Source organism: Camelus bactrianus, chromosome 1, assembly GCF_048773025.1.
Source record: "Camelus bactrianus isolate YW-2024 breed Bactrian camel chromosome 1, ASM4877302v1, whole genome shotgun sequence".
Lineage (NCBI taxonomy): Eukaryota > Metazoa > Chordata > Mammalia > Artiodactyla > Camelidae > Camelus > Camelus bactrianus.
Window position 1 is genome coordinate 94,914,183 of NC_133539.1, and position 23,266 is coordinate 94,937,448.

The window sequence follows — 23,266 nt, forward strand, 5'->3', positions numbered from 1 at the left end:
CGCCTTCTTTCGAGGCTCTGGGGTTCGTGCATAGGGGCTCCGGCTCCGCAAGAAAAGGGTGGGCGCAGCGGGCCACCCCGGGAGTGAAGTGGCCTGGGCTCTTGCTCCCCCCATTATCCAAAGCCCGTGAACTCCACTCCCTGAGCTTCTGGTGGTTGTGCGTCCTCGGGCCGTCTCCAAAGGAATTTTGGGTGAATGACTGGAGGGCGGAGCACCTTCCCCCACCCAAGGCACAGCTCTTTCTACCCAGCCTTCTCTGTCTGACTCTTTCCACACTTCATCCCCAGACAAAGAAAACAGGAACACTGGGCCTGAAACCCTGTCCCCACGAGGGAAGGGGTAGTCTCCAGCGACCGGAGCCCTCTCCCGGCTAGGGCTCGGCGGACCCCACCCACCTCCCCACTTGGCTAGGGCCAAAACCCGGAGAGCAGATCGCGTCCTGACCCAGAAGTGGCGGCGGCGCCTGCAACTAGTCGGGGCATGCTCAGTGGGCTGAGCAGGTTTTGGGGCTTGAAAGTAGGAAGCCTGTGCACCGCACACCCACACTCCAGCTCAAATTACCTCTCCCAAGCTCAGGACCCATTGGTCCCGGGGCCCAAATCGCACACCCTCGAATGTCCTCCCATTGGTTACTGCCAAGGATTTTTCAGTTTGGGCTGCTTCATTGGCTAAAAAGTAGCCTCCGCTGGTGATTGGTTATTTATAGAGATTGAGTTGAGAGGCGGAGGCACAGCTGTTCTTTCTCTGCTACTCCCCCGCCCCCTTCCTCCCACTTCCCCAACCTAGTCGTTTTGAAGCTAAGAGTGAAAAAACAAGAGGAATTTAGGCGGAGAGCTCGGAGCTAAATATAGTCCTTTGTTGGTATTTTCGAGAGAGTCTGACTTCTCAGTGCCTAGTCACGACTGTCCGTTAAAGGGAGCTGGTTACAGTTCTTGGTCCTCAAGAAACAGCAAAGTTTCCAAATTTTTTCTTTTCTTTTTTGCAGGGAAGGGGAGGGGCTAGGATGTGGAAGTGGGCCACTCTGAATTCATCTCACCCGGGGGTGGGGGTGGGGGAATGCCCAGGCTTGCCTTTAGAAAAACGTCTTTGCTTTGGGGCGGGCATTCGTTAGACTGGGCTCGGCTCACACTCAAGGGAGGTACCAGAGAGATGCCTCGACTTGCTCGAGTCTCTCTCCCTCCTCGCGGAGGAGAGATGTCAAGACCTGTCAAAAGACTGAGCGACGTTAGCATGAGCCCCAGGGCGAAAGGGTGGGAGGGGACCAAGCTGCGTCAACCCTGGCTCCGTATCCTGCCTTTTTTATTCGATGCCACTTCCCACTGGTTTAACCGTCCGCATCGGAGGGATAAACCAGGCCGTGTGCTAACTCTTGGTTTCAGTTCCCTAGTCCCGCGGTGACTCACGGTGACGTTTGCGAGTTAACCTTTTACGACCCCCCAGCCGTAGCTCGCAGAGTGCAAGGCTGCAGCGTGAAGTCCTGGCCAAGGGACCCGGCAGGTCTCGGGCAGCAGCCAACGCCTTGGGTAGGGTGGGTGGAGCCCATCTCTGCGCCTGGCCCCCCTATTTAGTGTAGAGAGGGGCTATCAGAGTGCTTGGCTTTAGTTATGCTAATATAATTCTCCAGAAACCTTTCAAGGCAGATTCACCTAATACAGCTGGAGAGAACCTCACCTTTACCCAGCGTTTAATGTCTGCCAGGCGTTTTATATAAGCTATCTTATTTACTCCTCATAAAAATAATTATACCTATTTTGAGGATGAGGGAACGGAGCCCTTAAGATGTTGGGTAACTGGCCTGAGGTTACACAGCTAGTGAGTGTCCACGCTAGGATCCCAACCCAAGCGTTTCGCTGCAGAATCTGGTCTTGTAACCATCAGGCAATACTACCTTCTCACCAGCAGGTTCCCAGATTTTACTCTGTTTTAGGTTGAATCCTGAGGTAGTGTGATCACACTGGCTCTTAAACCTAAGCGAGAGGGACCTCTGCCCACGGCCACCCTAGGGCTCTCATCTGACAGTGCCCCTTCCCACAGGATCAGGGAGCTTGAACCTCGAGACCATGCCCCAGTCAGCATTCTGGAATCCCCTGCCTAGTGTACCGAACCCTCTTTCAAGATCTGCTTGGACCTCTAAACTCACTCCTGAGTGCAGGTATGGGTTTTTCTTGGAGTGTGGATGGTGCTTGGACCTCAGGGCTGAAAGGTGTCCTCCTAGGCACTTTGGGCTCATCCTACGCGCAGGAAGAGGGGTCCCTTGGAGTCCACTTTCCCTTCCCTATCGGCTTCCAGCCTGGACCTTGGAAGAGTCCGAGAATTCGTGATTCACACTTGACCATCCAGGTCCTTGCAAAGAAGTATTTGTCAAGGTGGGAGGATAGACCATATTTTAACAGCTTGCTATCTTGATCTATAACTGAAATACTTAGGTGAATGCTGTGTAGGCCTGTTTGTCCTCTTGCCCACAAACAGGTGTGGTTCTGAGTGTAATACAGTAGAAGATGTTTTGCCCTTACAGGCCAGGTTCCAATCTCAGGTATTGGATATCAGGTATTTTCTGTGACCTTCGGCAAGCCCCTTAGGTGTTCCTGACCTTAGTTTCCCTATCTGTAAAGTGGTGATAATAAAATCTGCCCCACCCACCTAGCCACCTGAGGAACCCTGGAGAGAATCTAATGACCAAATCCCTCGTTTTACATCAGAGCGAGCTGAGCAGAATTAGAACCCTGGTGTCCCGGTTACCTTTTGCATGGTGCCAGCCTGTCTTCAGGGATCCTAATTATCAGATCATGGATGGAAGCATGTTTTTAAGGTGGCAGTGCCCCATAAATCCATGATGATTACAACCCAGGTGGCCTGACAGCCCTATCTGGAAGATATCATCTTCAGGATTCTGGGTAGCCCTGGGAATTTTTGAATCTTGGTGGCCTCTTGGGTACCAAAGAGCTGCCACACTTTGAATACTTTCTATTATGGATTCCTTGATAGCAATTTTTTTATTACACTCAGATGGTCTCCCACAGAAAGATTTCCGCTGGGGCTTTGGGATTCAAAATGAAGTAATGAATGAAATTCCTGATGCATAAATGTTTAAAGTTAGTCACTTCCTCCTGTGAAATTTGTTAGGAGTCTTTCATGTACCTCACTTACAGTATGACTCATAATCCTGTACCATATCCAAGTATCCTGTCCCGTAATTATGTACATGTCTACATTTTGTCACCCTAAGCACCCTGTGAACTCCTTGAGTTCAGGGACCGTATCTGGTTTGTCTTTGGAGCCACCTCTGTCCCTCATAACACCTGGTGGAGTGCCTATGTAGGAGGCCCTCAATTAATTACTTATGAGTATATGAATGGCATTTTATCCCTTTTCCAAACTCTCTTTGTGATAAAAGATATATTAATTCTTGGTGAGACATAACATTTTCTGGATCCTTAGAAAAATCATACTAATGTTTCAGTCTCTCTGGGTCATAAAGATGCTGGGGTGATAAAGTCTACCCTTATATGGGTGAAAACACTAAGTCAGTGATCTCTGGGGCAGGGGGAAATACCAAAGCACCCAGTGGATAAACCCTTTCTTTGAAGAATACTTCACATTTGCAGATGACATGAAAAGGCATGTCTAGAAAACAATCTGAAGTAAAAGTTACCAGGTTAAGGAGTACTTAATCTTCGGTATTGACCACTACATAAACAATGTTCACTTGCTGGCCTTTGCTCACACCGAGAGCCACTGTGACACTGGTGCTGGGCCTTCAAAGAATTAGAGGGTTTGCTACAACATGAGTCTTTTAAGTCCTCCAGAAAGTAAGTGCCCACCTGTCCTCTTCATTTATACAAAGAAGAGGTTTATTTAATCATGTTCATACTTTTAGCTGGTGTCACCTACAGGTAAACAAATAATTCTAAAAAATTCTCCTAATTTTGAAAATATCAAGGGTAAATTGAGGGTGACCATGTATCATTATTTTGAAGGGAAGTATTGGCATAAGAGTAACTGTGCCTTGCAGCGTTCTCAGTAAATATTTACATAACTGAACATGTTATAACATAATCAGGGATCAGTAGGCTTAGGGTATTTTATTTTAAAATAGTCCCCAGTAATACCCCTTAAAAGATTTCAGAAGTCAACCAAAACACCATCATTTCATACTCTTCTTATTGTACTTTGTGCAGCCAACTTGTAGGAACAATGGCTTGTACAACTTGTAAAGAGATTTTGTATCTTTATACCTTAAAAATGTCCTAAAATCCTACCATGGTAACTAAAGAGAGACTAGTTCTATAATTTCACTGTCTGCCTCTATCACTTGTACTCTGATTGATTCCTTTCTCCTTTTTAAATGATTTTTCAAAGGAAAGTATAAGAGAGTCTTAAATTTTATATTAAATAACTTCTTAAAATCATTCCAGCTTTTTACAAACTTTTTGATAGGCCCAAACAAAGAAATAGAAGAATCAAAATAGCTATTAATCTCAAGGCTGTTTATCAGATTAGAATTGAATAGTGATCTCAACATACATATTAATACACTGTGTTATTTTTGGTAATAAAAACCACTCATGTCTCCATACAGATGGTACCATGGGCTGAAGTGTCACACACATCTAGGCTAATACCACACAGCTCCTCAGTGGATTTCAGTTCTATCAGAAACTTTCACTAATGGTTTGGCCTATTTTTGTTCTTTTACCTTATTTTTAAAAAAGAAGAAAAATTAAAAGTCTCTTCTAGGTGACCTGACCTTCTCTATTAGGACTTAGATTTGCCCGAGACCCTGTTCCGCAGAGAAGAGAACACGGGTGGCTCAGAGCGCCACTTTCATGTGATGAATGTACTCTCACGCAAGGGAAATTTCCAAGAGATTTCATTGATCCTGCTCTTCTTAGTTGAAAGCGCAATTTCACATCTTAGCCTGTTCAAGATTTGTGTCTTCAGGACCTGTGTTCCAGAGAAACAAATACAGCCAGAATGGGAGAAATGTCTTAGCTCCACTGAAAAGAATTTTTCTCTTACTTGCTTTTTTGGTCACCAACCACCAGATTAAAGGATTCCCCCCTTTCTCCTGCAGGGACAATAATCCAGCACTTCCCCTGATGCCGGGGGAAGCCTGTCACTCCTTTTGCATCAGTGGCTCCAATGAGTCCTTCAGACTTTGTGGTTTTGATGGAGACAATGAGAGTCTATGCTGAGGGAAAGGACGTTTCCTTTGTAAATTATTGTCAGCTGTGGGCTTTGGTTAAGGAATCTGCCACGGGGGGTTCTGTTTTACTGGCAGTTATACTATCTTGTGATGGGGAGTTACAGAAAGGATCTGTGGTGGTGGCTTAGGAAGATAACCCTCAAAACTACAGAATTCAGTCTATTTAAATAATTTTATGATTCTTATATTCAATTCTGTCATGGAAGTTTGTAACTCTTCTGAAATTTTTTACCTGTTTTAAAACTTGCATGTAAAAGAAAGATCACTGTCCTATTATTCAACTATTGTAATGTGAACATATTATCCCCAAAGTAAAAAAACCAAAGCCTTTCTGGTAAGGAATTTATCTCCTTAAAAAAACCTTATTACCTTGTAGAATATAGCTGTATGGAATTAAAAAGGAGTGCTTCTGGGAAACAAATCTTTCTGTGTTTCATATAAGCTTAATATTCTAATCAAGCAGTTGGCAAACTTTTTTTAGGAAAGGTCCAGATAGTGAATATTTCAGATTTGGCAGCCCTTACACCTCCATTGCAACTATTCAGTTCTGCCCCTGTAGCCTGAAAGCAGCCATAGACAATATGGAAATAAATGGGCATGGCTGTGTTCCAGTAATCTTTACAGAAGATTCTTTACAGAAACAGGTGGTGGGCTGCCTCTGGCCCGCAGGCTCATGGTTTGCCAATCTCTAAACCATGTATTAAGAAAAGATCTTCTTTTGTTGCTGGAGGCCAGAAGTTCTTATAAGCAAAATGAACTACTAATCTGTCATTGGATATCACCATAACTTTTGACCTTAATCTATAGTAAATTATTACTCTAATAGTAAATATTTCAACAGATATGATATAATTCTATATAATTTATGAAATATTCAGATTTCTATTTACACATGTAATATAAAATGTGTTCTCAGTAGTTAGTATCACCCATTTTTATTAGACTTCTCAACTCTTTATTATTGATTTGTAATTGTTGATTATATATTATGGTGATGTTATATAATGATAAGGATATTATCCTCTGTTAATCATATGGTTTGCAAATAACTATTAGTTTGTTATTAGTCTTTGTTTATGCTTTCTTTTTTTATTAACATTTAAAAAAATATTTCTACTTTGAACTTACTGATCTGTTTTCCTTTTTGGATTTTCTTTGCGGATTTCATGTCACAAATAGATGTCTCACAGTCCAAGACATTTTATACAACTACTGTTTTCTTCTAGCATTTTTAAGGTTGTATTTTTTATGGTTGCATGTGGCTTGTTTTCCAGCTGAAATATAATTCTGTAAATTATGCAGTAATGATTCAAGGTCAGTAAAGGTGGAGAAATCCAAGCAATAGGATGTCCACTAAATAGAAGTCATTGAGGAGAAGGCAGGGGAGGTGTCTGAAAACTCTGGTGGGAAGGCTGGGGAAGTATCTTTCTTCCTAAACAGGACAGAAAAAAAGCCAAGAGACCTGAAAACTGGAGCTGAGAAGGTGAAACTTTGAGAGAGCTCAGGCTGCAAATAATCTTCTATCTGTAAATAAAAATGGCAAGGCACCTGTGGAAAGGGAGGCCAGGTGTGGGTCTGGGAATAGGAGTAGAAATGAAACTGTTTCTAGCAGTGACTGTGCAGCACACAGCATGAAGTTGCTAAGCTGCTAAATTTGGGATACATAAATTTATGAAGATGCCAGTTCTGCTTTTTTTTTTTAATTAAGAAGGATATTGATAACTCCTCTTAAATCTGTCCAACCAGATTGTGCTAAAATTTCTGAAGGATTTTTCTCAATGCATGCACATAAATAATTAAAAAATTAACTCCACATCTCCCACCTGCCCATACCCTTAGTGAATATACACACACAGATCTGTGACTTATGTGATTAAAAATTCCATTACTAACGGGAAATTAAATGAACTCAATAAAACCCTCTTACTTATGTAGTCTCTTGAGTTTCTCTTTCTATTTTATGCTAAATTACAATAAAACCTTGGCTACCTAACCTCAGAGAATGAGTCGTTTTGAGTCGCTGAGTATTTGTCTAGGAAAGGTTGCTGTTGTATAGGATGTTCTGTCACAATAAGAAAGATAATTTATATTCTTTTCATTAGGTAAGTAGTCTATGTTTACTATAAAAATTTGGAATGTATAAAAAAGCAGAAAGAATAAAATAAAAATAACAAATTACCCCCAAACAAAACCTTAACACTTTCGTTAATATTCTTCTTGTGTTTTATCATAAAGTTATTTTTAAAAAATAGGAAACTACTTCTAGTTTTCTCATGGCTGTTTTAACCTACAGCTTAAGGCAGGCCTCTGGTATTCTGTAGACTGATCGAATAAGACAGCTATCTTAAGTACTTATTTATCGAAGAATTTTCCTCTCTTATTTAATGGGTTTTAATGGGAATATTTGTGTCTTGTATGCTCATGTTGTCCAGGAAGTTCTTTCTTGATCAAGTCCCCCAGGACAGCCTGGCTTGGGGTTGTCTGCCTGTTTGTTCTGAAGGTGGGACGTGGCATGTTCAAATTCATGACCTCTGGGGCAGCGGCACCGAGAGGCCGGTCTGCATCATTAACTAGTGAATCAAGGGCTTCAGCTGCATTCTCCCAAATGTTTTTGTCCCACTCCAGAGAGGATCTTCCTCTTTGTGGCAAGCAGTGCGGTTTGATGTGTCAGCACCACTCACAGCCAGGGCGGTGACTTCTGCATCATTAACAGGTTTGTGTTTTCTTTGTCACTTTGCACCCAGGCTCACATCTCACTTACCCAAAGTTCTTCCTGAGACTTAAAAGAAATCTGCCCCTCACTCTTTCCAAAATGTGTCCTTGCAGCATGTTTGGGAATTGACTTGTTCTCAAGGCTGCAAATTCTTTATCAGAAAAAAAAAAAAAAAAGATAATTTTGCTGACTTGGTTTCAGGCTGAAATGTTCTCTAAACAGTTCCCAGCATTTGATTTGAATAGAATACCAGGCATAAGCAATATTTCAAATTGTATTTTCATTGTAAGAATGAAATGGAAATTCCTGAATATTACATGCCTGATAAATCTTTCTCATTACATCTCATACGTAGTAAAATTTCCTGTCTTGAATAACACGTTTTCTATAGGCTGACCCAGGGAGTTAATATTCAGTGGCCAGGAGATAGAAATAATGTTCACAGATACCACTGTATTTCCTCTGGGTGAGCTGAATAATTGTGTGGAAAACAGAGTAGTTTTGTTATCCTGAAGTAAAGCCTCTGCTTCCGAAAAGATCCTTCATTAAATGTAAATAAAAATGGTGGGAGGAGGTTGGGTGTTATAAGACAGACGATCTTTGATTTTCCGAGCACTATTTGTACAGTGTAAGCAACAGGTTACATTCTGGGATGCTTTAGAATCATGCCATGTAATCTCCCATGTATTCAACTATCCGCCTCTTCTTATTCTGTTTAATTCAGATGAACTTTTATCAGAGTGCATGTTAAATTAGGCCAACTTTATATGACTTTAAGGTCTCAAGAATTACAGCTTGAGTGCTGCAATACAGCTAAGGTGCTGCATTCTAAGGTACAGGCAAGCCAGGGAAGGGAAGGTCCAGGACCCATAAATCGGGCCAGTAAAGGCACTGTTCTGTAAGGGACCAAGTTGCCACTGGAGAGGTAAGAGAAGAGATCATTGAGGGTCATAAATGTGATTTAAGGACAGCAGAAATCACCAGAGAGAAAGGGAGCTGCCTGTCCAATGTAGTGTCTACCCTTGGGACTATCCCAAGAAGGGCACCTAGAGGAGCCGTCTCTGGGCCACTGCAATGGCGATATGCCAGCAGCATTCCTTTCGGGCCTCCTGCTCCTGCAACATCCGATGCCAGGGCCTATACAGCTTTGGTGGCTGCAGCAGCCTGAGAGCCTGGGGTAGACCTCCGCCCACAGCAGCATGCATCCTCCTCAGCAGACAGCAGCAGAGTAACAGTCACTTTGGGCGCTGGAAGCTGCAGCTCGATGCAATCAGCTGACACAGGAGCGAAAGGAATGGTCCAACCCACAGGGCGGTCAGAGAGGCTGCTCAGGGAAAGGGCAGGGGAGACACCCCTCAGGGGTCTCAGGGCTATTTGCCAGGAATTGAGGAGGTCTGGACTTCCTGCACTGTTGTTAGAGACTAAAGCAAAATACTACTAATAAGATAAATGACCGTGATTGTCTTACTTCTCAGCTGAGTATGTAGGAATTCAGGTTACATGGAAATTGTTTAGAAATAGGTTTTTCTGAATGAGCCACAAAACTTAGAACACCCACTCTTTCCCTCAGGATTTTCTGTCTTTCTTTGTAGTGTCATCTAATGTTGCCTTATCCTACCAGAATTAGGAGTCCTTAAGGCTGCATTTAACTGGAAACCCAACTAAGGGTGGTGGGGCTAAACAAACAAAGGTTTATTCCTTACTAAACAAGAAGTCTGGATTGGAGTTCTTCTGGCCTAGGTTCAATAGCTCAGGAAAGAGACATGCAGTCCCAGAAATCAAGTCTGTTTCTGAGGCAGGAAGAAGGTGAGGATGGGAGAGTGGGCCAAGGATGCGCCAGGAGTTTTTGTTCTATCAAGAAACAAAACCTCAGGAGACTTCCAGTTAAATTTCCTTGGCCAGAGCTGCATAGAATATTCTTCTAGGTACAAGAGAGGCTGAGAAAATTTGTAATCAACTAATCTACCTTTTATAGTGGAGGAAACAAGGGAGAAATAAATGGAGAATTGTATTAGGTGAGCCAGCCCATAGTGTTTACCCCAAACACCAAAATACCCTTTAGAAACTCAGAATTTTTCAGGCAATTGAATTTTCACATAATTTTTTAATGCCTGTTCAATAAATATTGGGTGAGAGATAAGTATAACCTCTTTTCATTGAAAATCACATTAAAAAAGCTTTATTTGTTTTCATGTTTGGCAGTGTATATGATGTAAAGTTATGGTTAACCCAACCTTTTTTACACAAAAATCTGCAAAAAAAATTTTTTTGCATTGATGATTACTGATGTCCAACAGCTCATAAGAAGTAGAAAGAGTGCTGGCATTTTAGTCCGACAGACTTACTTTCAGGCTTTGGGTCAGTCTCCTTCTAGCTGTACAACTGGACAACTTATTTAATTTCTGAGGTAGCCCGTCTCCAAGATGGCTCCCACCGTTCCCATGTCCTGGCACTCACAGCCTTGAACAGTCCCCTCCCACAGCGATCAGGGTTGGTCTGTATGACCAACAGACCAGAAGTGATGGTATATCGCTTCCAAGGTTAAGTTATAAAAGACTGCAGCTTGGGTCTTGGGCTGTCTCTCTTGAATTTATCACTCTGAGAGAAGCCAGCTGCTGTATCTTTAGGACAACCAGGGGACCTTTGGGAGAGGCCCACTGACTGGGGACTGAGGTCCTTACTCCAGCTGCTGTGAGAACTGAGGCCTACGGGTAACCAAGAAGGCAAACCTGGGGGTTAACTCCCCAGCGTTGAGATGACTGCCTCCCCAGCTTGACTGCAACCTCATGAGAGGCCCTGAGCCAGACCTGTCCAGCTAAGCTCCTCCCAGAGTCTAATCCCCAGATACTGTGAGATAAAAAAAGTTTCTTATTTTAAGCTGCTAACATTTTGAGTAATCTGTTATACAGCAAAAGATAACTAATGCAACTTCTTTAAATGTCAATGTCATCATTTATAAACTGGGGGTATAAGTGGTGATTGTGAGGCTAATGATAATGTTCAGGAAACAGTTCTTGTAACATAATGAGGTCAAAGAAAATGTTAATTTAATGAATACTATTTGTTTGTGATCATTTCTACATGTTTACCCTCTTCAGAACTCTTTTTTTGTTTGTTTTAGATGAGCATAGTTTTTTAAAAAAGTCCTTGCCCTTTGCTTTTCACTCGTCCTGGAATGCATGTCATTGAACATAGTGGGCTCTGTCGCATGGCCTTAGCACCAGGGATGGTTTCGTTAGTTAAGGTCACTTGTGTTTAATAATGAATGCCTTTCCCAGAATGCTGAACTGTGGGGCCTGATGGGTCTTTAGTGGGTTACCAACTAAATAAAATATCACTCTATTGCCATAAATAGGTCCTGTCTTGCACTAGGAGGCTGGTGGTGACTTTAACACGCCGCCCTCAGGGAACACACCCTCATTGCTGAATCACTGTGTCAGGAGCTTGTGGTGAAGACGACTGCTTGCCGCCTTCGGCAGAGTTGGCCAGTTTTATTCACTTTGTCTCTAACCCTTGCCCCTTCCCACCGCCCCATCCATTTTTCATCACAGCCTCCATGACCACAGCCCAGCTGCTGCAAACTTTGCTACACGGGCTCAAATAGTCTCTTCTGTTTTTCCTTTTCCTTTTTAAAAATTATTTTATTTCTCATCTCCTGCTACTTCAATACCTTAATTCATCTGTGCCCCAAAAAGTGTGCATGTGTATAAGTGTACCTATCACACATTTATGTGTGTATACATACATATAAATATGTGTGTATCATATACAATTAGAACACTTTTGTTTTTCTTGGTCAACACAGCATGCCAGGAATCATTTCTGGTTCGTGGCACCGCCTTCACTGTCATTTATTGCTGGATGCTCAGGGCTGGCTTCTTTGCCCCGAAGCGGGGTTTTTCTGCCATCGAGGCTGTTGTTTTGGATTTTTAAGTTTGTTCTGTATCTGCAGTAGTTGCAAAAGTCTGAGGGCTCTGAAATACTGGTTTCTAGAGGGCAGGGATTTTCCTGTAGTGTTATTTATGGGTCCCAGGCTCTCACACTGTAATTGTCCTCAAGCTCAGCCTCCCAACTTGTCTCTCTGCTTCCAGTCTTGCTCTTCCCCCATTGGTACCAACGCATCCTGCGTGATCTAGCAGATAGAGCTCGTTAAAAATATTACTGAGAAAATGAGTGAATCACAACATGACGACTCTGAAACGCATCATGTTGAGGGAAAAAAGCCAGACACAACAGAAGCCAGACTGTAGAAATCTATTTATATAATGTTCATAAAAGACAAAATTAAGCTATTTTGTTCATGCATGTGTAATTAGGGAATATATTATAAAGAAAATAAAAAATAATGGTTTGCACTAGCGGGGAGAACAGTACATTTGGATGTGTTTCAGAATGATGGTTCAGACAGGAGAGGCTCCATAATTTGTGGGGCCCAATGCCAAAGGCAAAGGAAAGGTCCCTTGCTCAAACTTACTAAGAATTTCAAGATGCAACAACAGAGCATGGAACCGAGCAAGGATCCTGCTTAGTGCAGGGTTTGTGCCACTGCCCATGTTGCACCTCCATGAAGCCAGCCCTGATTTGAGAATTTCTGTGATTCTGATAATGCCTGCTTACTTGATTGACTGATTTATATTTGGGAGGAGAAGAGTCATACAGGTATTTGCTCCAGAAAAACCCTGAAATCAAGCATTTATGATATATGTGATTTTCTGTAAGTTTATTCTATTTTACAACTTTTTAAAAAATGCAGAAAAAAAAATCAGGACTGACCAGAGCACTTCCTGCTAAAAACCTAGAAGATGGCTTCCCACAGACGAAAATGTCTCTGCTGTGTGCTGTCTCCTGTACCCTCATTTGTTGCAGGGCCAGCTCAAGTGCCAGCTCACCTAGGAAACATCCTAGATTTCTTCCACAGAAATTCACCGTTTCCCTCCCTCTGTTCCCTTCACACCTTCTCCCTGTATTATATAGCACTTAACTTCTTGCCTCAAACCAGCGTTCTTTGAGGTGGTTGTTTGTTTTTTTGTTTTTTGTTTTTTCCTGATGAACATGAAATCTTGAGGAAATACTTCAGTCTTATTCATCCTTATCTTTGGGACTCCACAGGCATTAGATAAGTGATTGCTCAATTTAATTAAAGTTATGTCCAAAGATGATCGTAACCCATTATAAAACTCAAACACTCAAAATACCTACACAATGCAAGTCCTCACACTAAAGGTAAATGTTCTTCTGTAAACTAAGATATGTTCATTCACCTGGTGAAAATTTGAATTAGGTACCAAGTGTGTCATGATATCGTTCGACATTTTTCTGTTTCACATCTGAGATGAATCTCATAGCTATCTTTCTTAAGACTGCTTTGAGATCATAAGTTTAATATGCTATGGGGTGCGCTTTATGTAACAGACACTTGGATACCATTTTTTTTTTCACCAGAAACACATTTTAAAACAGTATTGCCCACTATTTTCTGATTTTTTCTTTTCTTTCTTTCTTTTTTTTGTTCCTGGCATATTTTTGCTCTAATACTTTAGGTTCTTCCGATAAACATGTTAATGTGACTTGGACATTTTCTTACAACAGACAGATGGGTGTGTTCTCTGAGTATTATTTCTAAAACGAAGAAAATGTTCCTCTTTACTAGCATCTGGGTAAGATTTGGAGTTCTGTTGCAGATTTAAAATATAGACAGAAGTAATCATCTCCCTTCCATGTAAGATGACTCTGCAAGTAATTTTTTTTTTTTGTATTTTTTCTCCTATGCCAAGCTTTGAAATCACAAATGAAGTATGGGTTCAGAAAAAAACACTGTATTTGGACATTTCTTTTCATCATTTATTTTTATGGATGTTATCCTGTCATACTACCCAGATGGCCAGGTTACAAGTCTGTGGTAACATAAAAGCCTTTTATATAGAAGTAAAACATTGATGAATAGACTTCTAAATGTATATACAAGTAAGTATATTTTATTTACCTTTACATGTAGTTTCACTCTACAATGCCTACCCAAATGAATTAGAACATTTGGCTGGCAAACATATGGGTATGCATTCAATGACACAGATATCCAGTAAAAACATCCAGTAGAAAAATATCTACCATTTCTACAGGGTAATTCATTTAAATCAACACAGAGATTTGAAATGATTCTTCTCTTCCTCTGCCAAGCAATCATACACAGGAGGGAAAAAATAAATCAACCCATCATTCTTTGCCAGAGATGATGGCCCTAAGAAAATGTGAAATTTCATTAAAGGATTATTTATGCCATGTTTATGCCATCCCTTTTATAATATTTATCACCTAATTACTGGAGATCAATGCCACAAATGCAATGAAACCTATTTTTAAAGGATTTTTGCTTCAGTATTTGATTCCTTAATAAATCTCAATGTATGATACGGGGCTTGGGGGGCTCTTACTGCTTCGGTGCTTTTCATTTGTTGTTGCCTTTCTTGAGGTATTCTTTTTTTTATTTTAATTTTTAAAAATTTATTTTAATTTTGGAGGGGAGTTAGTTAGGTTTACTTATTTATTTATTTATTTTTAGAGGAGGTACTGAGGATTGAACCCAGGACCTTGTGTATGCTAAGCATGCACTCTACCACCTGAGCTATACCTTCCCCCTGCCTGGGGTATCCTTATTCCAGCTCTTTCCATAGCTGGTTTTCTCTCATCCACTAAGATGTCACCTCTTCAGAGAAGCCATACCAAGCTCTAAGTTAACTGTACTCCCTTCTCCCTGAAGCATGTAGCCAGGTATTAATGCAAAGGACATGGCTTCCTCCATTTAGGCTGCTCTAACAAAATGCCACGGGCTGGGTGCCTTATAAAAAGCAAAAAGTCATTTTATCACAGATTTGGAGGCTGAGTCCAGGATCAGGGTGCCAGCATGGTCAGATTCTGGAGAAGACCCTCATCCAGGTCAGACTGCTGATTTCTCATTGTATCCTCATACGGTTGAATGAGCTAGGGAGCTCTGTGGGGTCTCTAATAAGGGCACTAATCCCATTCACAGGGGCTCCACCCTCAGGACCAAAGCACCTCCCAAAGGTCCCACTTCCTGATACTTTCACACTGGGCATTAGGATTTCAACATATGAATTTGGGGAAATTCAGACCACAGCAGGGCATGTGTATAAGCCAAATCTGACCCTTTTTTTTTTCTTTTGAACAGCCCATGAGCTAAGAATGGTTTTAACTTTTTAATGGTTAAAATAAATAAATCTTTCATGACATGAAAATCCTAGGAAATTCAAATTTTAGTGTCTCTATATGAAGTTTTATTGGAACGCAGCCAAGCTTTTCATGTATCTAGGACAGATAGAAGGACAGAATGAAGTGGTTGTCACAGAGATGATTTACCCACACACTGTCTCTTTAGCTTTTCACAGGAAGTTTGTCACCTCCTGATGTAGGCTATTTCAGCAAACACCTTGTTTCACTGCACTTATCAAAATCATAACCATTTTTAAGATTTATTCATTTATTATTTTTTGTTAAAATTATTTTTTATTTTATTATGAATGAAGCACAATATCTTTTCTTTTTTTTTACATTTCATAACCATTTAAAAAAATTAATTCACCTATTTATAAGCCTCATGAGGATGGAGATGTTATCTTTCTTGCATATGTTCAGATCAGAAAGTACATGGTTGTACTATGAGGAACCTAATAAGTATTTGTTGAGTGATTATAAAAATTTAAAACTGGGACTACAGCTTTGGGATAAAGCCCCTTACCTTATTTCCACATCCCTTTATACAGATGAGGCAGAATGGAGGAAACCCATTTCTTACTACAAGTGAAAAAAGCCATTTACAAGGTTTCAGACCATGCACAGAAAGGCACACAGAACAGAAATAGCACTACTTATGGACATTAATTTTCCCGTGAGTTCTCTAATCTCTGGTTGGCTTCCAGAGCATGGCAGATGCTCGGCCCACATAGAAGCTGGGTGACTCCACCATGTGGTTTCACTTCTGCATCAAGGCAAGCACCCAGGAAGAGTGGCAACCTCCCCAGATTCCACGCCCAGGACAGGGCCTTCTCCTCCAGCAATGCATTTCATTGACTGATACCCTTTCTGCTCACTTGAAGGCCTTACACCACACCCTATTATTTGGAGCTGAACTGTTTCCTAGAAATGCCAGAGGTCTTGGAATTTAACTCTAAAATTCAGCTATAGTCAATAGGACACAAATGTGTCTTTTAACCCTAAGATTCAAGAGACGTCCTACATAGATCTGAGTCTCCAGAGCCCAGTTTCTCCCAACTTAAATGGGGTTTGAGCTTCCACACGTGCTAATGAGAGCATGCCCAAGTGCCCTTGCAGGCAGGCCCACACTGATTTCAACCGCAGAGTCCGGAGAGAAGGGTGACCTTGATGCCAAGGAAACTTGCTGTTCAAGAATCACAGGACACTGTGGATTCACTCTTTTAGGAGGAAGTTCCATGAAAAGAAAAAACTGTACTCTCACTCAAAGGATGACACGACTATGAAGTTGACCCTGCCCTGGTGAAATCCGGCTAATGCGTTGTGCTCTTTGGTCAGGAGCTGTGCTGGGGAGCAGGTCATGATAAAGAAAGGCTAATAAACTTAGGTGACTTATTTAAATTCACTTAAACATACAGCGTACTAGCTAGTCTTCCTGGTGCTGTCAGGTGATTCACTGGCCACGGTTTCATAAATGTATCTCTGTGGCTTCTATGGAGATTTGCTGCCTGTTTGTAAAACCATGACTTGTTTTCTCCATGTATGGCAGCATTTTAGTGCAAAGTGCATGTCTATCTTCAGTGTTCAGTGGGGAACGGGTGAGGGATGGTTCACCAGTGGCCTCTCCAAGAAGGTGACTGGCTATAAATCTGAATAATCTTTAAGAGCCCTAAAATGAATTTCATGCATGCATATAATAGAAGCCAGATCATCTCAGATAGATTCTCTAAGTTTTATAAAAGAAATCTGGCCCTTATTAAATGATGGGTAACTGAGAGAACCTTTGATTTGCTTCTACATATTCCCGTAGCCTTAAGAGTTTTATAACCTAAATCCCATTAAAAAAAGATACATATGTGTACTGAGGGGTAGAGAAACTTCTAGAACCTCACTCCAGATGTTCACACTTGAACTAAGTATATGACTTGTGAGATGTACAGTAATAAGAACTCTGGGCTTGATTTTAGGGAGGGGAGGAGGGTTGGCAGCACTGAGCACAGTAACTTTCTCTTGAGGAGTTGGGACATTTTCTCCTTGCGGACAGTGTGAACTGTGTTTCCCCTTTTTCTTTGGCCTCCAGGAGTTACATTCAGAACTCAACTTTAATTCTCAGCGTTTCCATCGTGTACAGCTTGAAGGCCGCCTGTCTGGGTTCTAACCTTTCCTGTTCAGTGTCCTGGAGATTAGGCATACCACACTGCCTCGCTGGGCCTCAGAGCTCTCAAAAGTAAGACAAAAGTGGTTTCAAAGCATTTAGGAGTGAGCCGTGTTCCCATGGCCACCTCTGGAGGGCAAAGCTCTGGGACTGAGGGTCGGCTGGCTCCAGTCCCAAAGCAAAGATGATGCCATTTCTGCTGGTTTACACCCTAGAAAAAGACTTCCTTGGAAAACGTTGGTAGAACTTGAAAGCTCTTGTGCCCTCGTCATTTCTGAAGCCTCTCTCAGCTTTAAAAACTTTTAGACTAAGATTAGGGATCAAAAGATGGGCATTCTCATTCAGGTTCTTCCACTAACCTGCTGTGTAATTTAAGCAGGTCACTCTTCCATGCTGGACGTTTGTGTTTCTCATCTGTAAATTTAAGGGAATTGAATGCAGTGATTTGGCAGGTTGCTTCTGCTCTTAAAATGCTTTATCTCCTCTCTCCCTCTCACCTGATTTCCCAAGCATCTGCTCCTGTAGAATGTGGCCTCAGGCAGAGGGATCACAGGGACAGAAAGAGAGGAGGCTGACACAGTTTCCTCCCTGTTTTCTTTCCCACTGCTTTACACTGTGACCGGATTTATTTCAAGAAAAGCAAATAAAGAAAGGATAAGTAGAGGACTGGATAAGCAGAGACATAACATTTAACTCTGGAATCACTGTGAAACTGTTTTATTTGCTCAACAGAAGTTTCATGAAAATGACCTGAAAGCTACTGATAAAGGGCTGAGTCAGACTAGGATTACCTCACAGCATTGCAGTCTTACTTGTTTGCGGCCACGCAGACTGCTGACCTGACAGAACACGTTGGGGATTTCCTCCCCGCCAGCTTCCGCCTCGGTGACGCTTGGTCATGCTTTCCCTAACTGCCTGTCGGTTTCTGTAACACACCTTGTCGTGTGTGTCATAGGGGCCGGGCGGGGCAGTTTCACCGGACTTCTCTGCAAGAGTTTCCTTTGCTGAACCTCATACACTGTACCCTTGGGGCAACATTCTCTAAGTTACGACACAGTATCAAAAGGTTACGCCAAACTGTGTGCCTACTTCACTCTCTTGTAGCTCCGTGCATTCTTGTCCCATCACCACCAGAAGGGGGTGGGGTGTGGGGCAGATATTTGGGCTCCAGATGGAGTCTTAAGACTTACAAAGGGAAAGCTATTGACTCAGGGTTCTCAAGAGAGCCCAAAGGCACGCAGTAGGTACTGGCTCAGGCTTTAGAAGGGAAGGCCTGTACCAGTTGCTCCTATTGGTTATTACCTGGTCCACTCACATCTCCACACCCTCTGGCATTTGGTGAGATGTCAGGGTCTCTGACGTTCTTTCTAAATGTGCTTTAGGATCTGTCCTTAAAGGATTTTCCTCTTAAGAAGAGTTTCTTAGCTTTATCTCTAGTTCCTTTCTTCCCTTCAGCACCTTCTGTGAATTCCTTTTTGCAGATTACTTTTACCTCCAATTTTTTTTTTTTGCCACCCATGATTAAATCTCACCACTCTTCCTTTAGTCCCATGATCACACAAGAGCACCCCTTTACAATATCGGTGTGGATATTACAGTCAGATTCACCCCATGCCAACAGAGTAGTGAGGGCTTTTCATAGACATTTGGAAGCCAGGTAGTAATTACAGAGGTGACTACCGGACGAGAAGTAGTCCAATGGAGCTGTAAACATTAATCACCACATCAGAGAAATAGAATAATTTCTTCCTCTTCTATATATGCACAGGCTCTGGGTGGTCACATTAACCCTTTCTGAAGTTTTCTCCCCTTAAAGATTGTTCCTGAGAATATTTACTTAACCTAGCTGTTCAACCAAGTTTAACAAGTTGTTCAGTGAACCTAATTTTAGTTTAAAAAGAGGAAATTATTAGATTGATTTACCTGCAAACTCTGACTTCCTTAAAATTGGGTTGGGACACTGATGACATTAAAAAATCTACGTATATATTACATCCCTCTATGGCATCAATTTGATGTGCAGTATTTCTCGAACACTCCAAGAACAAACTCTGAAGTTAGAGAGTTCTGCTGTATGAAACAATTAGAATTGTCTGCTTTAATTTTTTAACTTAGGGGTAAATTTTCTCCTGAAAAAGAAGAACTTATGAGAAGTGTTAACACTTTAGAAAGGAAAGCAGTACAAAGGTAAAACTACTTAGAAAATATTTCATTTACAAAATATTTCTCCTTAACTGCTTATACAAAGATGTTAATAGTCTATTAGAATACTCTGACTCATAGATATTCAGTATGGACATCGTTTAAACCATTACTACAAACTGTTGATCAAAGTATTTATTTATTCATTGGCCTAGAAGAAAGGGGCCCCAGGTTCTCCTCATTTGGGTAGCTCTGTCTGAGGGACTTCCAAATGGTTTCTGGCATCAGTCAATCCAGCTTCGGCTAGCAGGTTAGCCGGAAAATGGTTTCTAGTAGTGCTTTCAAGTAGTAGGTTTCAAAGTGAAAGGCAAGCTTTGACAACAGACATAAGAAGATAATTCCAAGAAGGGAAGATGCTGAATGGTTTGCCACACAAATACAATACGGCAACACTTAACACTGATCCTATGATCAATAAAAACTTGTTCGTTAAGCAAGTGTTGACCATTGAGTGAATGGGCTCATTGAGACTGGTGAGTGCTGCAGAGCTCTGAGTCATTACCCCTTTAGTGGACCTTCAGCTCCTCTGCCTCCCTAATCCATGCTATCAGCTGTTACTGTCCTCAGCAGGCTCCTCCCTCACCTTCCTCTCCACGGCCAGGCTCAGTTCCTCTCTCCTGAGTTGTTATTGCAGCACCTGAGAGATAGATGACAGCTATAAGATAAGGGGGTGGGAAGGCAGGTAACTGCACATGGAAATCAGGGCTAGATGTACAGCAAGGAGAAGTTAGGAAGACAATTTAAAAACATATTCATTTTTCTACTTTAGGGAGACTCCACATAGTGCAGTTAGGCTTATCTTTGACAGGAAAATTTCCAGGAATTAATCTATTCCGTAAGAGAATTGGGACTCAGATGAGGTTAAAGCACTTTCCTGAATAAGATCAAGATGAGTCAACTAAAACACGATCAGCTCAACCAGGGAAATAGTCTAAATAGAAGTTCTAGTTGAAGAAAGGGATGGCCCAGAGAGTCATGAGGAGACCTTCGGAGTGCTCGACATGTTCACTATCTGGGGCGGGGTGACCGTTATATGGGTATATACTAATGACCTAAATGAAGAGGTAAACTGAGGCAAGGAATTGCAATTTAGGAAATGCTTGCTGTTCCAAGTTACAGGTGAGCCCCTTGAGAGTTTGGGGTGGGAACAGGGGCTGTATTTATGGACAAGCAGTGCGAAGAGAGGAAAATCTGGCTAGAGCTTAAGCAGTAAGTTCATTGGCTTGAGGATGGGGAAGAGATTCTTGGCAGATGTTCATGGTTCAGGCGGTAAGTCTCGGTCTTTCGTAAATCCAGCACTTAAGGGAAATCAGCCAGTCAGTTCTCAAGCTCCGTTCTGGGGGTGGATGCCTGAGATTCTCCATTTCATATCCTTTGGTTCCATTTTTGTCGGTCTCATTTGCAAATATTTTCTCCCATTCTGTAGCCTCTGGTTCCATTTTTGACTGAAATCCTTCCACAATACATACGTTAATTCCACCTACGTTTACATTTAAGATCAGGTAACTTTAGTTTTTATTGTGATAGAGCATCTTTAAACAAGAATATAAGCAATGTAACATGAATGATGAAACAGAATCCCGACCAATTACGCCAGTCCTCTGAGAAGCAATGACTGGTGTAGTGATGACACCAATAAAAGAGCAGAAGTACACACCTTAGAATCTAGGAAAAATGGCCTGTAGTGACCCATAATTTGGTACCATTTTCTAAGCAATTTCTAAGATGGAGTGATGGTAACTGAGGGAACCTGATAGCCAGCGGTAGAGGGGAGAGAGGCAGTCTACCAACCTCTGTCCAGAGATCTGATTCTTCAGTTGTACCCTCAGCATTTCACCTCCCCATTCTTAATTAGTAAGTTTGTTTTCTGGTAGGTACAACTCGTTTGAGTCTGAATGGCTTCACGAGCAGGTTTTCGGAGTCTGCTTCCTACTCCATGAGGCAGTCTTCAAAGATCTGGAGGAACTGGGCTACTTCTAACTCCTGGACCCATAATGGCCTCACCAACCTGCAAGTTCCAGTGTGATCAGCCTTCCTAAGGTCAATGCCGAGGACTTGGGAAGGATGTGGGAAGGGAAAGGGGGGGCAGATGATGTGGAATGTCGGGTCTTTCTATCTTACAAGGGGGAGAAAAGATAAAACTAATTAAATCGGTGTTAAAAATGCAACTCTCTAAATTCACATTTTTCCTTCGTGAAGTAATATTGCTACAGACACTAAATATGTTTCAAAACACTTGCTGTAAAACATTTGGTAGGGTGGCGTTGCGCATTAAAAGGAATATAAAGAAAAGCATCTGGAAATATGTGAAGATGGACTTCATTTCAATATGTTTAAGATGTAATGGTTACCAGATGTCAGTTTTAAGGGATTTTTGAAAATAGTATCTCTGAAGGACTGTGAGTTCATTCACTATACACTTTAGAATTTCCTAGGACAAATTTTCTATCACTATTTAATTATGGAATTAATGAAGAAATACATTTTAAGTGTGTGTGTGTATAATGCCAAAAATAATACTAGACATCCTAGAATAAAACAAAATAAACCAAAATAAAATAAGGAGCCACTGATAGGCAGTCTCAGGGAATAAAGTACATATTTAAATTTGCTCCAAATCCCAGTACAACCCAGAGTTAAACAGAAAGTTGAAAGTACCCAAGATTCTTTGGCTTAAACATAACTGTATGATAATCTATCGAATGTGGTAAGAGGAATGCAAAATTGCATTCTCTCCTGCTGACACATTTTGTTTGTCACCATACATACTTTTTATTAGCAATGACAGTATTTTAGCCCTCTTCTGTTTGTGCCTCACAAAATTGCTCCAATTTCATGTATTTTGTTGACAGGTAGGAACCTGTAATATTTTTTAGAAAATGTCAAGAGAAAACTGTTCCAATCATTTGCTTCCTAGGAAACAGTAGACATACAGAGGCTCCTTACATATATGCTGACTGGCTAAAAGGGAAATTCACTTCTGACCTGCCCAGGAAATGGAAAACACTCATCCATACGTGGCCCAGGCAGGCATTTATGTGTAAGGAGGTGATGGAGATTTGAAAGAATAAATCTCCCAAATTTCATAGTGTCTAGAGAAGCCCATATGTCATAAGGGTGAAAAATAGATACCTGTCATTGAAACAATCTCTTTTGAGAGAACTCACTCTGAGAAATAGATGAGAAGCTAATAAAAATTGAGGAAAAAAGAAAACAATTTATATTTTGTAATCTTGCATCTCAAATATAAAATAGAAACAAAAGTTTTCATAAAATATTCTTTCTAGTGCCTTCAATAACATGGCTAAATTGTAATAATGCAGACATCTTTGATATCATGCAATAGCAGGAAATTGTATATAAGACAGAAAAACAGTGAAGAGAATTCTTCAGGGCTGCCCTCAATCACACAAAAGCCAGAGCTCTAGTAAAACTGAAATAAAAGTGTCCGATCATTTTTAAAGTACGTTACAGCTTTATGTTTCCTAAAATTCACCAGTGATATCACAGGGCAAAGAGAGGCTAGTCCTGTGCTGAGGCTTTCTCTGTTTCTGGACTGTGATTTGGGTGTAGAGATCTCTCTCATCAGTTTAGGGAAGCAATTTAATTTTGCAAGCATTTATCAAACTGCAATTTTGTGGTCCCTTGCAATGAAAAATAGTAAAAAAAAAAAAAAAAAAAAAAAAAGCCAAAACAATGTGAACCATAACCCCAAGAAGCTTACAGAGGAGGCAGAGAGCCCTAGGAAGGGGACTGGAAGCTT

General features: G+C 41.3%; 1 long non-coding RNA gene across 1 annotated transcript; it reads left to right on the forward strand.

Annotated features, from left to right (window-relative positions):
* Nucleotides 1-233: 233 nt before the first annotated feature.
* LOC123615987 (uncharacterized) lies at nt 234-21,665 on the forward strand. The gene is made up of 3 exons (XR_006723851.2): nt 234-2,152; nt 7,832-7,919; nt 21,378-21,665. It is a non-coding gene; the product is annotated as an uncharacterized LOC123615987 (long non-coding RNA).
* The last annotated feature ends 1,601 nt before the right edge of the window (nt 21,666-23,266 follow it).